Genomic DNA, 12,547 nt, shown 5'->3' on the forward strand with positions numbered 1-12,547 from the left:
ATTTCCACATGGAGAGAGAGCCCTGGAAACTTCCTGTTGGCCTGACATGATGAAAATTGCCAAGACCCCTTTGCGAAGGCCACTGACCTCAGCCCTGCCCGTATCCTTTACAAGCCCTTTATACTGTGTGCCAGCAGGGCCCACTCTGGCGGACAATTACATGTTTTAATGTGTGGAATTTCCATTCACCAGCACTTGCTACATACATGTGTTTGAAATGGGACCTGACAGGGTGTGTGTGCATGTGTGTGTGCTTACTTCCCCACCCCAACCACTGTGCTCCCCAAGGTGGGCACCTTGCTCCTTCCCACAGGACTTAAATGGCTTGCATTTGCGTAGAACATCATGTCCTCACATCACCATCTTGTATGGTCCTGTCCTATAAGAACCATATATATTATTGCACACAGATGACAAAATGAAGAGATGAAAGGCCCCAGTCATGCAGGGGATTAGTATCAGGCGAGGGTGTGAAGCCAGGTCTTCTGAGTCCTACATGGGTGCGGCTCAAACTACAAAGGCCAGGAAAAGGCTGCCAGAAACCATGGGCCCTACAGCCAGGTCATATGAAGAAGAGAGCCATGCCTTTGCCAGCTCCCCTTAAAGTGTCCTGCAATCCTTATGTTGGAAGAGAATTTATATGCAAATAATATTAGAGAATGTTTTAGGTGCCACATCCTGATTCTGTTTACACCCAGAATCTCATTTACTATTAGAGGGAGTGAGGCTTACCTGCTGCCCACATAACACTGGTCTCTTGCTTGTCCTTTTTTTTAATTATTATTGTCTAAAGTTTCATATATGTCTCCTTTTCCCCCACTTGACCTCCCTCCCCCCACAACCATTCCCACCCCGGGCAAGCCCCCACTGCCCCAGTGTCTGTGTCCATTCGTTATGCTAATATGCATGCATACAAGTCCTTTGGTTGCTCTCTAAACACCCCCTCCCCTGCCCCTTGTCTCTGGATCTATTTTTGTTCATCAGTTTATGTTGATCATTATATCCCACATATGAGTGAGATCAGGTGATATTTATCTTTCTCCAACTGGCTTATTTCACTTAGCATAATGCTCTCTACTTTTATCCATGCTGTTGCAAATGGTAGGAGTTCCTTCCTTTTTACAGCAGCATAGTATTTCATTGTGTAGATGCACCACAGTTTTTAATCCACTCATCTGCTGATGGGCACTTAGGCTGTTTCCAAATCTTAGCTATGGTGAATTGTGCTGCTATGAACATAGGGGTGCATATATCCTTTCTGATTGGTGTTTCTGCTTTCTTGGGATATAGTCCTAGAAGTGGGATTACTGGGTCAAATGGGAGCTCCATTTTTAACTTTTTGAGTCTTCCACAGTGGCTGCACCAGTCTTCAATCCCACTAGCCCTGCATGAGTGGGATTAGAAGTTTAGAATGGCAGTAGCTATCCTCTGACAATGAGGTGACAGCATACCAAGGAGGGAAGGGAAGAAAGAGTGGGCACCTGGACCTCTGGGGCCTCACCGAGCCATGAACCAAGACCAGCAACTGCTGACTCCAGGCCCTGGCTCTGTGTTAACAGGTCATTATCTTGTTAGTTGGGGTTCCCGTTACTTGCAGCTGAATGCCTGCCTGACACAGAGGTGGCATCGCCCTATTTCACAGATAAGAAAACGAGATGCCTTGGACAACAGAGTAAGAAAGAAATCACACTAGAGTTCAAATCCAGAAACTTGGACACCACAGCTGAGCTCTCTTATTGCCTATAAAGAGTTTGTTAGGCAAATTACTAGTATACTTGAGATTGCGAAGAGGACTCTTACAGGCTTATCTTCGTATTAAATCAAGTACAGCAGCCCCTGTTCCCTAAGCTCTCTGGCCCTAGTCACGTGGATAGCCCCTCATGAGAGGAGGTGGACTCTCTAGGGCTGAGACAGAGGCCTTCTGCAGTGGGGCAAGAGGTCCAAGGCAGCCCGGTCCAAGTTAGCCCCTCCAGCTTACAATGAAGAAACAGGCCCAGAGACGAAGTGCTTGGCCCAAAGTCACCTCCAGATAAAGGCAGAGCTGAAACCCAATGCCAGGCCTCTTTCCCAGGTGGGCACTCCATCCTCCCCAGCAGTTTCTGGAGCTCCCTCCCGGTGCCACAGCTCCCAGCCCACATGGTTGAGACTTGGACCAGATCTGAGAATAGAGCCTTTGTGTTCCTCATCCAGGTCCCCAGTGAAGCTGCTGTCCCCGTAGATATTGGTCAGCCTCTGGCATAGCCACCGTCAAATTGCCACAATGTCCCCATTTCCCTGTGTGTATGTGGGGGGTCCTAGGGCCAGGAGCACATGAGCCTGGCTCACTTACTGGTCAAGTGCGGGGATGACTGGCCTGTGGCTGGTGCCTGTCAGCAGGCACTTCCTCTGGCCTTCTCTCTCAAAGACAGTTCCCTGGAACATCGATTTCCTCTTGAGGCTTCTCCACATCCTCCTGGGCTGTGAGCTAGAGAGCAATGCAGGCAGCTGTGCAAATTCACCAACTCCTTTACCCACCCCCGCCTTCCCCAGCTCCCAGACCCCTCAGAGCCTCCTCTCCACTTTCTTCCTGCCTCACCTCCACCTCCCTTTACACACACACACACACACACACACACACACACACACACACACTTCCTCTAACAAGTTACCCTCCAGGTATTTATAGACCCAGCAGGTCCCACAGGGCCCTCCGGGCAGCCAGCTGCCTGCCTGGCTGCCTCTAATTTCTGCCTGGGGCTTTGATGTGCCTCAGACTCTCCTGGCAGAAGGGACAAGCCAGGGGCCTGATGTCCCTCCAGCAACCGCGATAGCAAATCTAGGTTGACACTCAGCAGATGCCTGAGTTGTCACCTGTATCCAAGCTGTGTTTCTTTGTGGTCGGCGGGGAGGATGTGGGCATGGGGTTGGAGGCGGTGTGTGTGAGTTAGACCACAGCATTTCGCTCAGTGGCCTCATTTCTCCCTTCCTCTCCCTCGTTAAGAGGAAAACTTGCCTGAACCATGATTAAAGACATTCGGAAACTAAACCTTTCCTCTCCCTTTCAAACTCTAGAATCGAGCCAGGACTAGGATTGTGTAGCAATGGAAGTTTTAAAAATGGGAGGCCACCTCTGCGAGACATAGCAGGGGTCCACACCCCCTTCTTTCCCCACTTTTTAAAATATTTAAAAAATTACCATTTAACCTAAGTATACAGTTCATTTCTGAATGTAAAGTACATTCACATTGCTGTGCAACCAATCACCACAACCCTTCATCTTCCCGAACTGAAACTGTTCCCGTTCAACACTAACTCTCCAGCCCCTGGCTGCCACCATTCTTTCTGTTTCTATAAATTTGACTATTCTAGGCAACTCACATACACAGAATAATGCAGTGTTTGTCCTTTTGTAACTGGCTTATTTCATCATGCCCCCAAGGTTATCCACATTGCAGCATGTGTCAGAATTTCATCTTTTCAAGCCTTTTTAAGAGACCCCATTCTGCTTATCCATGCAATTGCTCCTCTCTGAACAGTTGCATTGCTTCCAGCTTTCGGTTATTGCACCTAGTGATGCTATGAACCTGTGTGCAAATATTGTGGATGCCCTTTCGGATGTCCTTTTTGTCATCTGAAGAGGAATGAGCCCCAAGACACATTTGCAAAATGAAGGGTAAAGGAATGCCTTTGAATGGCTATGTGGTGGTTTCCAGATTGAGCGCAGAGCCCTGGGAGACTTGTCCAAAGGCCCCGGGAGGAGTGGGAACAGGTAGGACTTGGCCTGAGCCCCCACCCTCACCTCCAACCAGAGTAACTCCACCTTCACCCAGTCGTCCATTCTACTTGTGCTGGGCACTGCTTTAGGAGGGAACCAATCAGGCCGTAGCCGCTGCCCTCACAGAAGTTACGCTCTAGTGAAGGAGACGGGACATGAGCACAGGACATAAGGAAATACTGTATGTGGTATGTGTGATGGCAACCACTAAGGGGAAAAAAGATGCTGGGAAGAGGGATGTGAAATGTTGAGGCCAGGTAAATTTTTAGATCCCACAGCCAAGCAAGGCTTCAACATTGAAACAGCGATTCTGAAAAAGCATTTTTAAAACATAAAAATGTGCCCTGGCTGAGTGGTTCTGTTAGTTGGAGCATTGTCCAGTACACCAAAAGGTGTGGGTTTGATTCCTGGTCAGGGCACTTACCTAGGTTGTGGGTTTGATCTTGAGTCAGACAGTGTACAGGAGGCAACTGATCAATGTTTCTCTCTCATATCAATGTTTCTTTCTTTCTCTCTCCCTTCCTCTCTCTCTAAAAAAATCAATAAAAACATATCCTCAGCTGTGGATTAAAAAATAAATAAAATATATGTGTAACTCACATACTATAAAATGCACCACGTTAAAGTGTACAATTCAGTGGTTTTCAGTATATTCACAAAGTTGTACACCTCCGCTATCTAATTTCAGAGCATTTTCATCATAAAAGGTGACTTTTGGGGTGAAGATCTCATGCTGGGTGTCTTCCATCTGCTCTCGAATTAGCTCTCTGCCCCCTCAGCCCGGGAGGTGACCCTGAGTGTTCCATCCATGGGCTTCTTCTCACAGGCTCCGTGGCTTTCACAGAGGTGAGCACCAGCAGGAGCTCAGAGAGAGGAGGAGGAGTGGGGACACAATCCTCCAGCCCACTCAGGGTGGGGTTGCCACCGCTGGCGGCATTCCTGTGGGACAGCTCTCTCCAAACAGCTCCCTCTCTCTGGCTCCTGTGACTTTCCCTTCCCCTGTTCTCTCAGGCCCAAGGTGACTCCTGCTGTTTCCAGCCAGCATACTGCACCATCCCTGTGGTTTCCCGAGATGCCCTGCCCATACCTCTGTAAACAGCCCCTTTATTAAACTTTTCTCAAGTCACCCAATTCAGGTGTACCATCTCTTCCTTCCAGGGACCCTAATTGACAGAGACCTGGTGGGAATGAGGGAGCCAGCTGCTCAGGGACGGCAGGGCAGGCAGAGCCACAGGAAACTGCCAGCTCAGAGGCCCTGAGGTGGGAGCAGGCCTAGGGTGCTCAAGGAGCAGCAAGGAGCTGCTGTGGTGGGGGCCCCTGAGCAAGGGCAGGAGCAGGAGACAGGCAAGGGAGGAGCCAGGGCCCTGATCGTGTTGAGCTTTGTGGACTGTGGTAGAAACTTTGGCTTTTACTCCAAGTAAGGTGGGCAGCCACTGTGGGCTTCCAAGCAGAGGAGGGACATGGTCTGACTTACATTTTAGTCTGCACTGTTTTAAGAATATACTGAAGGCCCTAGCCGGTTTCTCAGTGGTTAGAGCATTGGCTTGTAGACCAAAGGGTCTCAAGTTTGATTCTGGTCAAAGGCATACTTCAGTTACAGGCTCAATTCCCAGTCCAGATCGGGGTGTGTGCAGGAGGCAACCAATCAATGTGTCTCTCACATGGATATTTCTCTGTGTCTCTCCCCCTCCTTTCTACTCTCTCTAAAAATCAATGGAAAAATATCCTTCAGTGAGGATTAACAACAACAACAAAAGAAAGACTGAAGAGAGGAGAGGCAGGAACAGAGGTAGGGAGACCAGCTGTGAGACAGAGGTCTGGCAGGAAATAAGTGGGACATTAAAGAAAAGTTTCTTTTCGCAAGATTAAAACTAGTGGCAGAGTAAGATTGGAAGCAAGATTGTTATTCTGTTTGGTAGGAGTTTTGAATATTTGTAGGGGGCAGTGGGAGTAGAAGGTATTGGGTTAGAAGAATGATCTGAGCCCGGCAGGTGTTGCTCAGTGGTTGGATTCCTGGTCAGGGCACATGCCAGGTTTGTGGGCTCAAGCCCAGTAGGGGGCGTGCAGGAAGCAGCCAATTAATGGTTCTTTCTCATCATTGATGTTTCTATCTCTCCCTCCCTCTCCCTTCCTCTCTGAAATCAATAAAAAATATATATATCCTATGTAATAAGAGGGAATATGCAAATTGACCATCACACTGTCACAAAGATGGCGGCACCCACAGAGGAGTTGGGGTTTCCGTAACACAAGATGGCTGCACCCAAAGCGGAGGCCAAGTTCCCATAACGAGCCTTAAGGAGCAATCAGCAGGGACCTGAGGTTGCGTGGCACTGTGCCAGGGCAGGGGACCTGAGCCTGTGCCCCTCGCCTGGTGGGGCTTGACAGGGGACCTCAGGCTGCACCCCTGCCCGGCAGGGATTAATGGGGGAACTCAAATGCACCCCCCCCCCCCCGCGTGCTGGTCTGGGGGACCGGAGGCTGTGCCCCCCACCTGGCAGGGCTTGATGGGGGACCTGAGGCCGCACCCCCCTACTGGCGCCGGGCCGGGGGACCTGAGGCTGTGCTCCCCACCCAGCGGGGCTTGGTGGGGGTGGGGCCGGCCCGGTCTGGATCTTGCCCAATGGGGGTGGGGCTGGCTGGGGGTGGGTCTTGCGCGATTTTGAGGCACCATGGGTGAGTGGGGACTTGATTCTGGGTCCCACGGCATGCCCCAGACTCTGACAGGAGGAAGATTTTCATATACATTTTACTAATTTTCTTTCATCTCTGACACTTCTATTATAGAGAAAGGGCAAATAGCAATATTAAAATATTTCCTTTAATTAATCCCTTTAATGTGCACAAATTTCATGCACCAGGCTACTAGTACATATATATATATATTTTTTTAAGAGTCTACAGATTTGTAGATACTAGGCAATGAGAAAACAAGAAGGATTTAGGCCAGAGCAGTACCATGATCATACAGGATACATTACAATATCTGGCCGTTAATGGCAGAAAGAATAATTTCTTCTGTTGTTTACCTCACAGATGGAGCAATTGACATTATGTCTATAACATATTTGATTGAATATCTGCACTTCCTGTCAACACTGTAAGAACCCATCTATGGGAGCATAATGATGAACAGAACATTGTTTCGACCTCAACAACTTAGCACTGTTGTGGGAGAAGTTGACTTAACTGTAAAAATTGAGAAAGAACAAAGTAAGTTCTAAATACTAATAGATGGTGAGTTCAATGGAAAGAATAATTAATTTGAGTGACGTGATCTGGGAAAACTCCACGTAAAAAGTGGCATTTTAACTGGGCCTTGAAAGACATGTAGAGTCTGAAGGGCCAGTAAAATGAGGGGAAAACCATTCCAAGTTGTAGGTATAGTATAAAGAGAAGTCTCCAAAGCCATGAGTGCGTGTGAGTTCCATGTTATTTTATGAGACAGTCAGGTGTAGCTATAGGAGGCAGCACTGGAGAGGCTCAGGAAACAAAGTTTATTCTACTCACAGGTCCTAGAAACAGGAGGCACAGCCCACTACACAGGGCCACATGGGAAAGCCTCTCGGTGGTCTGGAGGGAGCAAACAGGAGCAAGGGGAAACCAAGACTAAAGCCTTTTACTGGAGCTTCTGCCCCCTAGGACTATCTCCTTTGAATCATTTCAGCAGGATATCAACCATGGGGGGGTCCCTAGCTGCCTGACCCGGCCCTGATAGGAGGAAGGCGGAAGAATATTGCTTCCTGGTGTACACAGATCAGATAGTGGAGAATGGCTCAGGATCATTAGTTTGCACATCGAAGGCATGTTTCTGGCTGGGTTCTTTGCCCCCTCTAAGAATTGGCAAGCCCAGGGAGGCACAGTCTGTCCCCAATTAGAAGATTGTTAAGGTGTCAAAACATTATAAAATATAGGTGATTAAAAATGGCAGCGGACTAAGTGGATGCTGCATGGACCAAACTAGAATTACAACCGAAATACAGATAAACGTCCTGAATAATCCACAGAAGACTTGCTGGAGAGAACCCTGATAACCGAGGACCGAAAGTGGAGACTTCATAGAGAGGGGAAGAGTGGCAAAGGTGCTAAAGGGCTGGCCAGGCTCCCACAGACAGCAACTGAGGTTCTAGATATTTCAGCTGTGGGGGTTCCCAATGAGAACTCTGGGGTCTAATCCCCAAGCTGGGCCCCCGAGCAGAGAGCACCAGAACTGAGAAGCTACCCACATAACATCTGACTGTGAAAAGCAGCAGGGTTGCTGTCCATTGGTGAGAGATGGCTGGAAATTCAGGCACCCTCTTAAAGGGCCAATGCACAAAATTCCCTGTCTAGCCACCCACCTTGGGCTTCAGGAAGAGGGAGGACAGAGTGGACTGGAGCTGTGTGATCAGAAGCCAGGATGAGGAGGTCTGGGGTTAGAGCGCAGAAAGGAGACACCCTGGTTTCTTGTGCTGAGTCAGTCCTTCCTGTGTGGGGGTCATCTTTCTCACGCTGACATTTGCTATACAGGCTACCTTGACTTGGGGGAAGAGAGTTGATCCACCCTATTTGAAAACACCTTGCCCCATGGTGTGTTGTTCAGGCCCATTAAGAGACTGAGAATAACAATTAGCCTCCAGGCAGAAACAATTGCCCCACTCTGTTGGAAAAAAAAACAACTCTTGCCACACCTGTGGATGATTGCCTAAGGGTAATTCAAGACGAAATCCTATCAGTCTGTAGACAGAGGCAGGCAGTCTCTGGAGGCTTTGAATCTTTGCCTGATTTAATTTGTGTTTGTGACTATTTATTAGGTAGATCTGCTATGCCCCTCAATCTTTAGTCAGCATTTGATACTGACCTGACTAGAGATTGAGAGGCGTAGCAGATCTACCTAATAAATAGTCACAAATACAAACAGGCAGCCAAAATGAGGAGGCAAAGAAATACCCCCCAAATGAAAGAACAAGAGAAATCTCCAGAAGAAGAGATAAATGGAATGGAGATAAGAAATTTTTCTGATACAGAGTTCAGAATAATAGTGGTAAAGATGCTCAACAGGATGAGAAAAAAATATAGTAACTATGAAAACAGAAATAAAAAATGACATTGCACAGATAAAGAACACATTCGAAGGATTACACACCAGATTAGAGGAAGTTGAGGATTGAATCAGGAAATTAGAAGACAGGATTAAAAAATTACTCAATCAGAGAACCAAACAGGAGAAAAAAAACAACAATTAAAAAACAGGAGGACAGCTTTAGGGAGCTGTGGGACAATGTGAAATGTAACAATATTCAAATACTAGGTGTGCCAAAAGAGGCAGAAAGAAAGAAAGGAATAGAGAAAGTGTTTGAAGAAATAATGGCAGAAAACTTCCCTAACCTGATAAAGGAAAAAGTAACACAATTCCAGGAGACACAGAGAACATCAAGCAAGAAGAACCCAAACAGGCCTATGCCCAGAAACATCATAATTAAAGTGTCAGAAATTAAAGACAAAGAGAGAATCTTAAAGGCAGCAAGAGAAAAGCAAACTGTTACCTAAAAAGGAGCTCCAATAAAGCTGACACCTGATTTCTCATCAGAAACTCTACAGGCCAGAAGGGAATGGCATGAAGTCCTCAAGCTAATGGAAAGCAAGGATCTGAAACCAAGATTACTATATCCAGCAAGGCTATCATTCAAAATAGTCAAATAAAGAGCTTCCCAGACAAAAAAAGGGCTAAAGGAATATATCACCACCAAGACAGCCTTACAGAAATGCTAAAGGGACTGCTGTAATGAGACAAAGAAGTAGAGAAAAAAACATAGGCGTACAGAATTAAAATGGAAATAATTAAGTACCTATCAACAATAACCTTAAATATAAATGGATTAAATGCTCCAATCAAAAGACATAGGGTAGCTGAATGGATAACAAAATGTGACCCAACTATATGCTGTCTGCCTAAGAATAAAAGACACACACAGGATGAGAGGGAAGGGATAGAAAAAATATTTCCATGCAAATGGAAAAAAAAAAAAAGCTGGAGTAGCAATACTCATATCTGACAAAATAGACTTCAAAATGAAGGTCGTTACAAGAGACAACAAAGGTCACTACATAACACTAAAGGGATCAATCCAACAAGAGGATATAACCCTGGTAAACATATATGCACCCAATATAGGAACACCTAAATATATATATATACTAGAGACCCAGTGCATGAAATTCGTGCACGGGGGGGGGGGGTGTGGGGGAGCTCAGCCCAGCCTGCACCCTCTCCAATCTGGGACCCCTTGGGGGATGTCCAACTGCCGGTTTAGGCCCGATTGTAGGGATCGGGCCTAAACCGGCAATCGGACATCCCTCTCACAATCTGGGACCACAGGCTCCTCACCACTCGCCTTCCTGCCTGCCTGCCCAATTGCTCCTAACCCCTCTGCCTGCCAGCCTGATCACCCCTACCTTGCCCCCCTGCCAGCCTGATTGCCCCTACCTTGCCCCCCTGCTGGCCTGATTGCCCCTACCTTGCCCCCCTGCCGGCCTGATTGCCCCTAACTACCTCTGCCTTGGCCCCCAGTTTGGCCTCCCTCTGTGGGAGGTGACTTGGCAGATCAGGGGAAGACACTGCCCCCATTATCACTTTGCTGCTGCCACGGCTGGCCTGAGCCTCAGCCCTTCGCAGCCACCCACAGCTCCCTGAGCCTCAGCCCTTGCAGCTGCTATGGCTTTGTCTGGAAGGACGTCCGGAAGATGTCCACTCTAATTAGCATATTACCCTTTTATTAGTATAGACTAGAGGCCCGGTGCATGAAATTCATGCATGGGTGGGGGGCCTCAGCCCAGCCTGCACCCTCTCCAATCTGGGACTCCTCGAGGGATGTCCAACTGCCCATTTAGGCCCGATACCAGTAGGATTGGGCCTAAATGGGCAGTCGGACATCCCTCTCACAATCCAGGATTTCTGGCTCCCAACTGCTCGCCTGCCTTCCTTCCTGATTGCCTCTAACCACTTCTGCCTGCCAGCCTGATCACCCCCTGACCATCCCCTGCCAGCCTGATTGATGCCTAACTGCTCCCCTGCCAGCCTTATTGCCCCCAACTGCCCTCCCTTGCAGGTCTGGTCCCCCCCAACTACTCTCCCCTGCAGGCTTGGGTCCCCCCCAACTTCCCTCCCCTGCAGGCCTGGTCCCCCCCAACTGCTCTCCCCTGCTGGCCTGGGTCCCCCCCAACTGCCCTTCCCTGCAGGCCCGGTCACCCCCAACTTCCCTCCTTTGCCGGCCTGGTCACCCCTAACTGCCCTCCCCTGCAGGCTTGATCACCCCCAACTTCCCTCCCTTGCAGGCCTGGTCCCTCCCAACTGCCCTTCCCTGCTGGCCTGATCACCCCTAACTGCCCTCCCTTGCAGGCCTGGTCCCTCCCAACTGCCCTCCCCTGCTGGCCATCTTGTGGTGGCCATCTTGTGTCCACATGGGGGCAGCCATCTTGTGTGTTGGAGTGACGGTCAATTTGCATATTACTCTTTTATTAGATAGGACTAAAGGCTGGTGCACGAAATTCATGCACGGGGAGGGGTATGTGTCCCTCAGCCCAGCCTGCACCCTCTCCAATGTGGGACCCCTCAGGGGATGTCCGACTGCCCATCAGGATCGGGCCTAAATGGGCAGTCGGACATCCCTCTCACAATCCAGGACTGCTGGCTCCCAACCACTCGCCTGCCTGCCTGCTTGATTTCCCCAAACTGCTTCTGCCTGCCAGCCTGGTCACCCCCTAACCATTCCCCTGCTGGCCCGATCACCCCCAACTGCCCTCCCCTGCAGGCCTGGTCACCCCCAACTGCCCTCCCCTGCAGGCCATCTTGTGGCGGCCATCTTGTGTCCACATGGGGTGTCCATCTTGTGTGATGGAGTGATGGTCAATTTGCATATTACTCTTTATTATATAGGATTTGGGCACCATTACAACCCACAGAACTTAAAGAAAACACATGGCCCTGGCCAGTTGGGCTTAATGCAGAGAGCATCGGCCTGTGGACTGAAGGGTCCCAGGTTTGATTCTGGTCGGGGCACATGCCTGGGTTGTGGGCTCAATCCCCAGTAGGGGGTCTGTGGGAGGCAGCTGATCAGTGATTCTTATCATTGATGTTTCTATCTCTCTCTCCCTCTCCCTTTCTGAAATCAATAAAAAATATATATATATAAAAAAGTAAACACATGATCTTCACTTTGGGCTTTGTCATTTTACAATATCCTTTGTGCAGTATTTTAAATTCCCTCAACTTTCCTTTGCCCACCCTTAAAATACAATCTATTTTGGGGAAGATGATCAGGAAAGTGATTCTAGTGGGTAGAAGTTCTTTTTTGGAGGGGATGGGGTCGTGAAAGTATTTAAAAATTGAGCATGGTGATGGTTGCACCACTCTAAATTTACTTTAAAAAACCAGTTCATTGTACACTTTAGGTGACATGTACAGTATATGAATTATATCTCAACAAAGCTGTTCTTTTATTTCTTTTTAAGTAAAGACCAGTCTTATAATCAATTGCAGATGTTTTCAGAGGCCCCCCAGGATTTGCTTACTATGTCCCAAACCATGGCTGTGACTCCCAGTTGCCTCCGGTCCTGGTGGATCTGGATGGTGTGGTTTGCAAAGGAGAAGGTGGCAAGAGGCTTGTGGAATTTCTATAATCCCATTCCCGCAGTCTCCTCATAGGGCACCAGGGCCATTCCCACTGTGCCAGCTCTCTGCTTCCTTAACCTGTTGGGCAAAAGAATCCTGAGTGCTCTGGCCAGAAAGGTGCATTCTCTCTTAGGTGGCCCGAA

This window comes from Plecotus auritus (assembly GCF_963455305.1).
Source record: "Plecotus auritus genome assembly, chromosome: 3".
NCBI lineage: Eukaryota > Metazoa > Chordata > Mammalia > Chiroptera > Vespertilionidae > Plecotus > Plecotus auritus.